The sequence below is a fragment of the Eschrichtius robustus genome, chromosome 9 (assembly GCF_028021215.1).
Source record: "Eschrichtius robustus isolate mEscRob2 chromosome 9, mEscRob2.pri, whole genome shotgun sequence".
Classification (NCBI taxonomy): domain Eukaryota; kingdom Metazoa; phylum Chordata; class Mammalia; order Artiodactyla; family Eschrichtiidae; genus Eschrichtius; species Eschrichtius robustus.
In genome coordinates this window covers 47,779,890-47,794,298 of record NC_090832.1, presented here as the reverse complement: position 1 = coordinate 47,794,298, position 14,409 = coordinate 47,779,890, and positions in this window count along the sequence as shown.

Sequence of the window (14,409 nt, the reverse complement as noted above, 5' to 3'; positions counted from 1 at the left end):
TATGAATATAAGTTTTCATTTATCTGAGATAAATGCCCAAGTGTGAAATTGCTAGGCCATATGGTAATTACATATTTTACAGAGTGGCTGTGCCATTTTACATCCCCATCAGCAATGAATGAGTGATCCAGTTTCTCTGCATCCTCACCAGAATGTTGGAAATAGAGAACAGAATAGTGATTGACAGGGGTTAGGAATGGGAGTGGGGTAGGAAGACAGGAAGGTATATATGGGTATAAAAGGGAAACCTGAGGAATCTTTGTGGTGATAGAACTGCTCAATATCTTGACTGTGGTGATATATACATGTGATAACATTGCATAGAACTAAATACACACAGTCAAGATACACTGAAGAATACACTAAAGAATACAAATAAAATTGAGGAAATCTGAGTAAGATTCATGGATGGTAAACATTTTAATATACTAGTTGTGATAATGGACTATAATTTTGCAAGGTGTTATGATTAGGGAAAACTAAGTAAAGGGTATGGGATCTTTCTGTATTATTTCTTACAACTGCATGTGAATCTGCAATTATATCCAAAAGTTTTCAATTAGACGTGTATTATAAAGCTACATTTATTAAAGAAGTGTGGTATTACTGTAGGAGTAGATCTAGAACAATAGGGTAGACTACTAAGCCTGAATTTAGTATATAGTGAAAGTTATATTTCAAATAATTGAGGAAAGGATGGAATACTCAGTAAAACAAGCTACCCACTTGAGAATAGCCAATACTCAGAACAGTTAAAGTCACTCCTCTATGTTCATAGTAGCACTATTTACAATAGCTAAGACATGGAAACAACCTAAATGCCCATCAACAGATGAATGGATAAAGAGGATGTGGTATATATACAATGGAATATTACCCAGCCATAAAAAGAATGAAATAATGCCATTTTCAGCTACATGGATGGACCTAGAGATTATCATACTAAGCGAAATAAGTCAGAAAGAGAAAGACAAATTTCATATGATATCACTTATATGTGGAATCTAAAATACAACACAAATGAGCATATCTATGAAACAGAAACAAACTCACAGACGTAGAGAACAGATTTGTGGTTGCCAAGGGGGAGGGAGTCTGGGAGGGAAGGATTAGCAGAGGCAAACTATTCTATAGAGGATGGATAAACAACAAGGTCCTACTCTATAGCACAGGGAACTATATTCAATATCCTGGGATAAACCGGAATGGAAAAGAATACAAAAAAGAATATATATGTATAACTGAATCACTTTGCTGTATAGCAGTAATTAACACAACACTGTAAATCAACTATTCTTCAGTAAAATTTAAAAAAATTTAAAAAAACAGTTAAAATCATATCTTAACACTATACGTTACAAATTCATTACACAGAATAAATTCCTTATGGGCTTATTATTTATGTATTAAAAATATAAAATATACTTGAAGTATATATTGAATACTGAAATATGCAAAGAAAATTCAGGTGATGAGTTTTTATAATTGTGGGGTATGGAATGACTTCCTTAGCATGATACTGAAGCAAGAAATAAGAAAGCATAAATCACATTTATGTTTTTAACTATCAAGATTTACCTTTCATAAATTAAAAAATTACCAATCAATAAGGAAATAAATACTTCAGTAAAAACAGCACAAGTATTGACTGAGTACTTTATAATTAGAAAAATATCCATTTTCACTGTGATCAGAAAAACACAAATTAAAACAATTAATGAGATTCCATTTTTACTCATATATAACAGATACAGAAGATTTTATCATCCCCAGTATTGATGAGACTAGAGAAGTCAATTGGTTTCACATATTACTCTGAGTTCATAGATGAGTATTATTTTCATAAAGTGCCATCTGGAGGTATATCTCTTAAGACACAAGGACATGTATTGACCTGAAACTTATGTTTTATTTATTTAGTATGAGCTCCTGAAGATGTAATACTCTTCAGCAACTAAGTTGATTATAATGATGAACATTCAGGCATCCTAAAAGATAACTTCAATTCCTATAAAGACGTGAGGAGTCCATATGAATAGGCCCCTATTTGATTTAAATGGGAATCTTAAAAAATCATTGCTTGTCTTCCAGTCAAAACAATCAGATCTTTATTTGACAAATGGCTTCTACAAAGCACAAGAGTATTGATGTGGGGATGGAGAAAATTTTAATAGAAACCATTTTGAATAGCTTAAAACAGAATCAAGAAAATAAGATATAGCTGTAGCAAATAACTGGAAAATGTCTAACATCCCAATAGTGAATGTGAAATAATGTGGAGGTGTCCTTAGGGAACAATTTACCTGGGAAAATATTCATAATATTTTGTTAATTTGGGGAGGCAGGGGTGACAAACAGATTTTTCCAAAAGTTTAAAGGCACCGGACTAACAGGTCAACAACAGTTAACCCTGAATGGTGATTGCTGGTAACTTTATTTTCTTGTTTTCACTAACCTATATTTTCTAATTTTTATAATTAAGATGCTATATTAATAAATATCCAAATTTTAAAATTAAAGCCCAAACTACAAAACAGATGTTTTTGTTTATTAATTAAAAATTATAGTGTTTATTAATTAATGTTGATTATTGCAATGATCACAGATTCTAAACTTTACAAAAGATATAGTCTTTCTTTTTGCTGGTGGTGGTGTTTTGTTTTTAATCAGTTATACAAACTTCTAGGAAAGTGGCAAAGGGGATTATACATTCCTCTTCCAGACTGATTGAAATGATCAAGGAGAAATGAAAAATGTGGCAGCCACTTCATTGGTTTCAAAATTAGGGAATAGTGCCAAATATATACATAAAGGAATTTCTGCCAGATATAGCAGAATTCGTATGAAAGGTGATTATATTTTTAATGTATAGATTATATGATTTCTAATTTATAGATATTTCTAATCATATAATTCTACTTCCTGAGAGAGACCTGACATGGTAAGGGAAATTATATAAAGGTAATATTGGTAAACAGCTTCAAAATTCCCTAATTTCAACTGGCACAGGATGAAAGCACTTGGAAGCCACTTGAGGTACTGGGACTGCTATACTTACACTCCCTTTTCCTAATCAAAAGATTTATAGCATTTAAGAGCGATAGTGTCTTCATTTCTACCTCTCTCTCTCTCTCATCTATGTTTCCTTTAATTTCCTTCAAAGTTCAAGGAAGTTTTTATCCAAATTTTTTTCTCTGTATTGGGGTATGCAATCAAAATATCTTGTCTCCTCATCTATCTTTTGCATGTTTTATGTGTGTTTTTTTTTTGACAAAAATTTGCACAAGTCCCACATTTAATCTCATTATTTTTTTGTTTATTTATCTCTGAATGGATTCAAATCTATCCAAGCATGCTGAGTGCCAAGTTTAATAATACTAGAGGAGTCTTCTTGGGAGACAAGTGGGTCTCTATGTGCAGTGTTACATTACTTACAGAAGAAAAGAGATGGGAATTATAGCAGCTCTCTTGTCAGAAACTATACAAGCCAGAAGTCTGGAGTGACACTTTTAAAGTATTGAAAGAAAAAAACTAAACTAAACTAAACTAAACCCAGAATTCTATAATCAGAGAAAATGTCAAAATAAAGGGGAAGTAAAGCCTCTTCCAGACCAACAAAAGCATAGAACTATTATCATCAGAACTACTCTATGAGAAATTTTAGAGTAAGTTCTATAGGCAGAAGCAATGTAATATCAGACAGAAACCTAAGTATATACAAAAAATGAAGATCTCTGGAAATGGCTAAAATGCAGGTAAATATAAGAGACATTTTTATTATCTTTCAATTATTTTAAAATTGTATATCTAAAGCAAAAATAGTAGCAATGTATTTTGAGTTTATAGTATATGTAAAAGTAAATTGTATGAGAACAGTATAGCAAAAGAAGGGAGGGAGGAATAACGATTGTACTGTTGGAAGGTTCTTACTCTTTATTATTTTAAGTGCTATGATATTTGAAGCTAGTTTCAGAGCTGGACAATTTGGTTTCATCTGGAATTTTAAGAGGAATGTATGCAACTGAGGTGTTTAGCATTAAAAATGCTACACCAGCAATTATACCCTACTAGAAGTATTTCTGTCTCACTACTAAACTATGATCATTCATTTTGAAAAAAAAAAAAAGCTACACATTGTCCGTTGTGATAAAGAATACTGAATTTCAGAAATGATAAGAAATCATCTCCAGAGGAGATTCAAATTTAGGTTTATAATCAAGGCTTTAAAATTTTGACCTATCACTTCCCTTGTCTTACTAGTGGATTTTAAAAAATCTGGAGAGGAAGTAAGTCAGCAAAGTTCTACCAGTGAACCATCAAAAGTCTGTTACAACATATAATGAAAGTAGTCCTCCAAAAGGTCAGACATCATTTGCATAAGAAATAAAACCACAAGAGGAAAAAAGTAAAAAGAGGAACTGCAAAATTGAGAAAGACAAAAGAGTAAGTATGGTAAAGTCTACATGTCATTAAAATGATTTGTCAATTTCATCAGTTCAAGGCAAAATAAATTGGGGACCAAAATGATAAACTTTCTCAATAACCATATCACTGCAGATCTAGCCACTTAGTATGTCTTTAACCAAACAAATGAATCTTGACTGAATAACCAATTCAATATTGGCCATTGACATTGAAGTTTCAGAGACAATGCCAGTGCTGTGCTGAGCCACAGTTTGAGGCAAAAGGAAAAATCATCAACACTAATCTGTCTTTATTTTAATTGTGATATTTTGTTCATTATGTATTTTCTAGGTTAGTTTTTATTTTTATAAATCTTGCACTATATATTATTATTTATCTTGATTATTGAATTTTTCAGCACCTCTCTACACTTTATGTCCAAGACAAGTTCCTCAGTCATCTCATTCTAGTCCTGGCCGTAAAGGATAATCCCAGAATATTTCCACTGCTGAAATCTTTGTTCTATGTGGTGTTCTAATTGTAGTATAGAACAAAACACAAAGTCACTTGATGTGATAAATGAAATTCCAAATCATATCTACTTTATATTCAGTTAATCATAGGATCCTTCACATACTGGAACTATAATGGTTAGAAAGCATTTAAAATATGAGCTTTTGTTTTATTATGAAAAAGCAGAACATTTCTTCCCATGAATAACATAAGGGAATGAGGCCAATTAGCAGCTCAGGGTTATGCATTTCCCTGTTCCCAGAGAATAGAGGTCATTGGCTAAAAATGAAGCAGAGTAAAATTTTAAATTCTCCCTCCGCCTATCCCCCCCACCCAATGCCCCTGGGAGAAAGAAACTGGAAGACTGCCAATCCAGTCAATTTTTCATTGTCTAAGGGCCATTGTGAAGAGAATCTTTCAACAATACAGGAGACACAGGACTCCACCAAATGAGGATACACAGTGTGAGAAAAATTCATGCGCAGGGAGCAAAGTTTCTTTCACAGCCCTTGCACTGGGTCTACTTTATAAAATGTATCATTGTTTACTTTGCAATAGAGTTGTGAGAATACATATTTGTCTCTCTTGATAAAGTATCTGATCTTTGTATCTATCATACACAGTTGCTATAATTGAGAGGTAGGGTTTCAATAAATATTGGTTAATTGAGAGTGATAATATTCCCTAATAAAAGAATTTCTCCTCATCTATCCTAAACTCACAAAACATTTTTAGGAAAACATTTTCAAAGAAAAGTATGATATGATGCATTCTAACTGGTCCCAAGTTAGTATACAATGAACTTAGTTCATTAGGATGAGAAATTAATTCATTATTAGCTCAAGATGAGTCTTAAATATATCTAAATCAGAACTGACATCTGGGACATTAGACAGCATGAAAGAAGTCATTTAATTATACTCAAATGTGTTACATGATCAAGTAAGCCAAGGTAGGCTTGCTTCTCCATCTTGATTTCGAGGAACAGAGAAAGAAAAACAGGATGGGGCACATATTCTAGCAGAGAATAAATAAAGAGAAAGTGAATGCTGGAGAAAGCAAAGAGAAATAGAGAGAAGAAAGAATTAGTTGACTTGACAAATTTCAGGATAAAGTTACTTGAAAGTGTGAAAAGTATTTTACTTAACTGCATCTATTTGGTGAGACTGTCTGAGAAGCTGGAAGCAGGTTTCTGAACAGGAGAACTTAGTCAAGTATCGGGGGGTGGTGGGGGAGTTATCATTAATTCAATTATCAATAAAAGGAAATATTCAAAATAAAGTTTTTCAGGAGTAAAATAGTCCAATTACAATGAACAAATAATTTTTCATCAAGGCTTGCCAAAGATGTAACTGCTGACTCCCACATATTATCAAACTCATTTTAAATCACTGGCAAAATTTTAATTGACTTTCATACTGTCTATTCTCATTTGTTTCTTAATTACCCTTTTCCATTTAGGTTTGCTTATTTTTATAATATGTATTCAAAATTGTTCCCTTACCACGTTGTTTGTGCTTTAAAGTTCCTTTGCTAATTTCCTTTTCTACAGTTACATCCTAGTTAACCACAATGGATTCTATCCTTTGTTTATATTTTTACAACATAAATTTAATTCTAGTTTCTCCCACTGGGTCAAAAATATTCCCCTTTTTCCTAAAGTATTATTTCCAGGCATATTTAAGTTCCATTCCCTTAAGGCTCCTCTTGTTTTACTCAGACTTTTCCCACATTAAAAAATGAACGAACTGTATTCTTTTAACAAAGTTGAGCTATTCATATAAAACACATATTCCTAATTTGGGTCTTATTATTCTAAACATTTAAATACTTTTTATTAAATTTATTAGGACAGAAGTGACACTTTTCACAAGGAAATCTGCTAATGTGAAAAATCAAAACATATGAATGTCTTGTGTTGGGTATGTGATAACTCTTTCTAGTTTGGGATAGCTTGAAACAACCCTTTCTACTTGTTAAATGTCTAGGATTGATGTACTAGGGCATGGTATAGTATTTTGAGAAAATTGTTTACCTTAACCATTTGAGCTTTTTTTTTTTTTTTTGCCTTGGGTGTTTATGTCTGTATAAGTGTGTGTGTATGTATGAGAGAGACAGCATGATTGAGACTAGAATCTAGAATTACATAGTGCTATCTGTAAAAATAGAAATTATGTGCTTTGTCTCTACTACTCAAAAAATTCCCAGAAGAAACTATTAGAAATTTCATCATCTCGAGGTTAACAGATGAAGCCTATTACATATAGAATGGATGGACAACAAGGTTCTACTATATAGCATAGGGAACTATAGTCAATGTCCTGGGATAAACCATAATGGAAAAAAATATAAAAAAGAATATATATATGTCTGTGTGTATATATGTATATATATATAACTGAGTCACTTTTGTTATATAGGAAAAATCAACACAACATTGTAAGTCAATTATACTTCAATAAAAAAAGAAATTTCATCATCTTGACATTTTATATAAACAAATTTGGTTTATAAAAAAATGGAGCAAAATATGTTTAGTATTGGCACATGGCAGATGCCTGAGAGTCATGCAGAGAATGAGTCATCTATCCAAGGTAGCTGCCTTAGGTGCTGTGCTGACGGTGCATGTGCTGTATTCTGACCATGCATGCTGCTTTCCTCATCTGTTCATACGCTGGCAGTAACCTTTCAGTGAACCAGTGAGAACAGTAACGCGTTAAGTAGAGCTCTTTATTAGAAGGCACTACATGAGCAAATTGTCGAAAAAATAGGACCTGCTAAAAGTGAAATCACAGCCTTTCTATTTCCTCAAGTCTCCACAGATTTGTTGCTTGGCCTTTCTGGCCCTCAGACTCCTTATCTGCAAAAATTGAGTGTTGGCCTGGATCTCTCGTGTTAAATTGAATTTTGTGGAGTCTTAGGAGAGAGTTAAGATGCCTTAAGGGCTGCCTGACAGGATGAGAGAAAGCCTCAAGAAGTAGGACCCTGGGCTTTTCTCACGTAGATCAGCTGGATCTGGATGTTATCTCTTTGGTATTATGTACTATGGATATTGAGGCCCCATAAAAGATTTTAAATGGACATATTTTAAAACCAGGTAAGGTCCTTTTCCATTTTAAAAGCTGGTTTTTCCATAGATTAAATATAATGTGTAAAATATAATAATCACATTTTTTTCATTGTTACCTTCAGCTTTTGTAAGGTTTCCACATTTACCATCTCATTTAATCATGTGTTAGAAAGGCAGATGGGATCCCTAATTTGCAGGTAGGAACCAGAGGCTCATTGCATGGCCTGTGCCAATGACATGGGGCCTGGAACCCAGACTCCTCTCCCAGTGTCTGCTCCTCTCCACCATCTCTCCTCATCTTACGTCAGATCCCATCAGACAGTTGCCATTCTCCATTCTAACTTGGACTTATTCACCTAACAGAATGACCTGGACTAATATTCTTGCGGCACATCTAAATTCAATGTTCATAAATTGTTCATGTAGTTTTATAGGAATTATACAAATAAATAAGTTTACCCCACACCGGTGTTTTCATCCAGTGTTAAGTATAATTAATGCATTATCAGTCTCAAATAAAGATTTCTCTTCCCTGTGCAAAACATAGCTGAGTGATGCCCACAGAATAGTTAATGCTTGTAATCAACCTGCAAGCTAATCTTTTATTTACCTACATCTAGTTTCTCCCACAAGTTGTGCTCACCAAGAGTCAGTTGTGTTTGTTCCTCAAACTGGTGATGCCAATTTTCCTTGCTGTTATAATTATATAATTAATTATGTATTATAAAAGCCTATGACATATGACTTGGAAAGAAGTTGTGTGTGTGTAAAATGTTGACAGCTTTAGGAACTTTTTTTTTTTTTTTTTTTTGGGTTGGGTTGGTCTTCATTGCTGCGCCATTTAAAGTATGTGTTTTAAGTTTGTGACTTGAAACTGTGATATTAATGCTGACTCATCCTTATTTCTAAAGGAAGATGTTTATATTCCTAAGAATTAAAACATAAAAGGCAGTCATTAGATGGGCATCTCCTTAAATTCACAGAAGAATTAAATCATTTTCATATGAGGAGTACTTAGAGGAGTCTGTACACAGAATTCTGAGGATGCAAATGAGAGACATCAGCTCTTCCTGAGGTCGGTGACAATTTTACAGAGCAGAGATTTGAGTTGAGGCTAAGAGGAGTTTCAAGGTAGGGAAGAGGTGAAAGCAAGAAAAGAGTGGTGTGGAAGAGCTGTGGGAAGAAAATCAGAGGCTCAGAGCGGAAGGAATGCAGACGGCAGTGAGGAGCAGATGGGGATGGAGATACAGGTTTCCAACAAAATGGTTTCCATTGTGTCCCCGGGTTCACGTTCTCAGTCCAGGGATGAGTGTGTAACCACCTAGTGACTATGGCAAAACCATGATCAGGTGAACGTTGAGAGAAGAATGTTTTATGTTGAGGGATAAAAGAAAAGAAGACAACTATCACTTCACTTCTTCATTGCTTATTCAGTACCAAGCATGGAGCTAGGCATTGTTTATGGTCTCGTATCTAATATCTATGAAATAGATATTATTAATTTCTTCACTTTAAAGATAAGTTAACTGAGCCTTAAAGATGTTATGTGACTTACTTCAAAATTCCCTAACCAAAAGTAGCATAACTGGGACTTGACCCCAGACTGCCTAAATATGGAGCCCACAATGAGAAGTCATTAGCCATCTAGGCCACCACTCTCTGGTCTCTAGAACATGAAGCCCAGAGCTGTAGTAGTTATGGGCCACATGGTTATGGGCAAAATTCTACGTAGAGCTGTGTGTGAGGAATAAGATGGGAGTAGGCAGGCAAAGAGAGTGGTATAGACTTTTGCTAGGACTGACATCAACAGAGGCTCAGGTCATGCTTTGGGAGGGACACAAAGGGGCCAAGTATAGGAAGTAGGTAGACCTAGATCCTTCTGGAGCCTGCACTCCCTCCAGATGTCTGACTGACATCCTGACTGAATGGAGAAAACTGACTTTACTGCACTCATTGATGACCTGGATACATTAGCCATTCATGCTCTACTAAAGGCCCAGGTACACCAATGACTCCAGTGGCAGGTACTGGCCTTGCCTCTCTACTTTGAATACTCTGAGCACTGTAGACACAACCCAGACACATGGGCCATACCAGGTTCATGATCCCAGGCTGATCCTATTTCATACATAACAACTCCAGGCACAATAAATGCCATGGCAGCACCCCAGGAATTTTCTGCCTCGCTGGTTCCACCTTGTCTTGACTGTAAGAGGAGAGGTCAAGGCTGCTATTACTCATAGCCCAGTGAACAACCTCTCTCCCACCCACCAGCTATCCATCTTCATACGTATAAATACCAATGTATACTTCCCCAAGGAGCAGCTCAGAAGGTTTTATATGTGATTACTCTTTTATCCAAGAGAATAAATGAACAAATGTGATCAGGTGTAAGTTGTGCCTCCTAATTCATAAATGCTGACACACATGTGACAGGGAGACAGTAATTATGTGTATGAATTATACCTGCTTCTGAGCATTTATTTACTTGTTTAAAAATTATTCTTAGAGTATCTATAAGGAGTAACATTAACCACATGGTACTTTTAAACCATAATCCAGTGTATATATAGATGTATGAAGATTGTGCATATTTTGAATTTGTCATAGAGACAAACTTTTAATGAAACTTACATAGATCTTTCAACTCTTTCAAGAGATGTACTATATGCTCCTCTCTCAAGAGTTTTATCATTGTGCTTGTTAATTGTGTATCTGGGAAGTTGCTAATTATATATATAATAAAATATATAAATCAATAATTAACAGGCATGTAATTATATTAATAACTTTACAATTATAATATTATATTGCAAGAATAATACAATTGTATTATTTAACATTGTTATAATAAATGGCATTAGTTATGGGAATCTATCAGAGGTTTTCATTGAGGAAGTGGCTCTAATTCATCTTTCTGGTTTATAGTTTAGAAAAATAATAAGAATCTACAAAACAGTTATAATACTATTTGTTTAATTTGCCCAAATTATAGTAAACTTCAGGAAGCCAGATCACATTATGTTAAATGTTTTAAATTCTTCTTCCAAAGAAGGAAAGAAGACCTGTTAAAAAGGCTTAATTAAGTATGATGTCTTGAAACATACAGTACCTTGCTTGTCATGATGCAATTGTGCAAACTAGAATAAAAATTTAGTTCCTGGCAGAATGATTAATGTATTTACATCAACCCTCCGGGAATGTTACGGCAAAGGGGTTATAAGTGTCTTTAGTTTGCCATACATGGAATCATTACTCTTTTGCTTTCATGATTCGCCCTTGGGCCTTAGAAAAAAATCAAAGGATAATATGGTCCAGGTGTCTCAAAGAATTCTTATAGCTAGTGTGAAAAATAAGACTCCATGAAACCACTGTTTCAAATTATAGCAGTGCCAGCCTGATTATTATGGGAACAATGAAAGGGATTTATGTAAGGGGCAAATGATGGGCTTAAGATTCCCTAGTGGGCACTAGCAATGAGTCAATTTGAGAAACCTGGATCAGAGGTGGAAATAATTAGATCTTGTCATCCCATGTCCACTTCTGATTGTTAGTCTTGCACTGTACTTTTGACTTACAGGGATAAGAGTCATGTCCGTAGTTTTCTTTTTAAAATCTGAAAGTCCTTTCAGTGTCTGTAACAGAATCCTTAGTGTAGGGCTTAGATTGTATATTTTTGAAAGGAGGACTCTCTTCTGGGATAACATATTAGGACTTACCCTTGGTAAAAATAAACAAATACAACCTTCCTGACTAGAAAGTTTACTCTATATCATTACAAACCAAATTTCTTACTGGATTTTTTTTCTCTATACAGAAGTCTCCATCTTCATCCAAAATATATTTTTGCCCTCTCATTTATCATAGTCCTTGTTTCTTTAGGTGATGGGAAGTTTTTTAAATTGCAAATTATTTTTGTTAGATACAATTTCATTTCAGTCAATCATTGGAAGTCTTTTTCATTTCCAGTGAAACTTAGTCTCTCAATAGTTCCTGCCCAAGTACAGAATGGCTTAGTAGGGTTTCATCAGCATATCTTCTTGTACAATTAAACTCGTCAAGTATACTTTGGTTGTAGGTCAAATTAAGGCTTAATAGAGGTTTTGTTCCCCAAAAAAGTGTATTTGTGAGAAAATATGCCAACTAAGTAGAAAAGAAGTAGGCCTATACTGAAATAGATCATCAGAGAGAGACCACATGGGGAGAGAAAATATCAGTAAAATTACATTATTACATTGGCACAAATTTTCCCCTATTTTGTTTTTCCCAAAGGCCCGCATAGACTGGAAGGGACCAAGGCAGTTATCTCCTCACCTCTTTATACACGCAGAGCACTGAGGCCTGGAAGACATTCCCTAAAACATATAGCTCATAACTGGTAGAGACAGGAGTAGAATTCAAGTCTCCCAATCACCACTTACGTATTACTTAACCTCTTCTGACTGTGACTGGAATGAAATCTACGGATCATCCACATCATGAAGCGTATTAAGTCACAGAAGAGGATTCAATCTCAGAAAATGTGGGAAGTTAGAAGAAAAACATCTGGAGGCAGAATCCTAGACTGCACCAACGTTCAAAACACAGGGAGAAGCAGAGACACTAATAAAAGAGATGATTAAGAAATGACCAAGTAGTCCACAGGAGAGCCAGGAGAGAACAGGAGAATCATGGAAACTAAGGAAGAAAGGAGGTTTGAAAGAACACTGTAAAACACTCCCAAACAGTTCAAGGTCAAGTTTTCTTCTTGAAATTCTTTCTTCCCTTCTGTGATACCACATTCTCATTTTTTTGCTTTTTTTGTTTGTTTGTTTTAACCTTTCTAGCTATTCTTCAGCCTTTTTGCGGGTTTGTCTTTCCCTGGCTGGACAATAATTTTTAGAATGGCTCAGGTCTAAGTCTTGGGCTCCCCGTCTTATCTATGTATAGTCCCTAACTGACCTAATTCAGTGCCAAAACCTTAAATATTCTCTAAATGCTAATGCTCCCAGATCTGCATCTCCAAGCTCTGCTTCTCCTAAGAAGTTCTGACTCGTGTATATACAAAGTCTTCGCTTACATCTGCATAGGCTTTTCAGACTCAACATGGTCAACTCTTGATTTTTACTCCCAAACCTGCTCCTCCTCAAGTCTCTTCCATCTCAATGAATGATGCCAGATACAGTGTGTTGCTTACATTAAAATCCCAACTGTTTCCCATGATTATTCTTGATCTCTCCAACATATTATATCCAACCTAGCACTGTTTACACTAATTAAAAATCACATCCTGAATGTGTGTTCTTCTTCTTTACTATCACTAGCTTAATCCTAACATCATCTTCTCCCTTCTAGAATCCTGCAATAATCTGTTAATTGCTTTCTCTTTCCATTCTTGATCTTCTAGAATCTACTCTCCAAAAAGAAGAGGAATCTGATTTAAAACAGGAATTAAATCTTGTTTCCTCCCTATTTAAAACCCTTCATGTATTTCCATTTCAACTAAAATTAAAGCCATGATCAGGCTCTGGCCAGCGCAGCCTGAAAGGATTTAGCCCCTATCTAATACTTTACTACTTTCCCCTTGTCAATTTTCTTCCAAGATCAATGACTTTTTATGTCATAGTTGTTCTTTAAATATAACAAGTTTAATCCAATTTCAAGGCATGTTGCTTCTCTTTTACCTGGAAGATTTTCCTCCTGATCCTTGCATGGGTGATTGTTTCTTGTCACTCAGATCTTACTACCTACTGAGACAGGACTTCACTGAGCAACCAGAATTATCTGGTACATTACCCTATTTTAAATCTCTGAATAGCATACTACTATCTGATATACTCTGTTTGTTCATTTCCTCTGTCCATCTCAAAAAATGTAAGCTCCCTGAGAACAGTTTTCTTATCTGACTCCAGAATTGTGCCTGATGTAGAACATATTCAATACGTTTTGATTAAAATAGAATAGTTTTATTAGGTGTTAATTGGATACTTTAGATATGATACGAAGTTGGGATTATTAGTTGAATAGAGTGCAAACAAGAAGACATACTCTTTTTCTAGATAACAAAGCCTCTGCTCAGTTATCTGATTGACATAGCATTAGGCCTACAGAAGTGAGCAAGGCAGTCACAGGCCTTGCTCACTGGAGAGAGGGCAGTCATTAAAATATAATTACACAAATTATTATTTAATTGCCCTTGTAACAAGTTCTATGGGGGAAAAATACAGGGTGCTACGAAGCATGTAACCAGGGGATGTACCTAACTAGATATCGGGGAAGATACCCTAAAGAAGCAAAATTTAAGAGCCATTTAAGGTTCTGAAGAATAAGAACTTGTAATAGTATTTCTTGGTGACTATACTTTTGTTATGCAAATAATGCTTCATAAAGTTTTATTTTTAGTTCTTTTTTTGTGGTAAAATATATATAACTTAAAATTTACC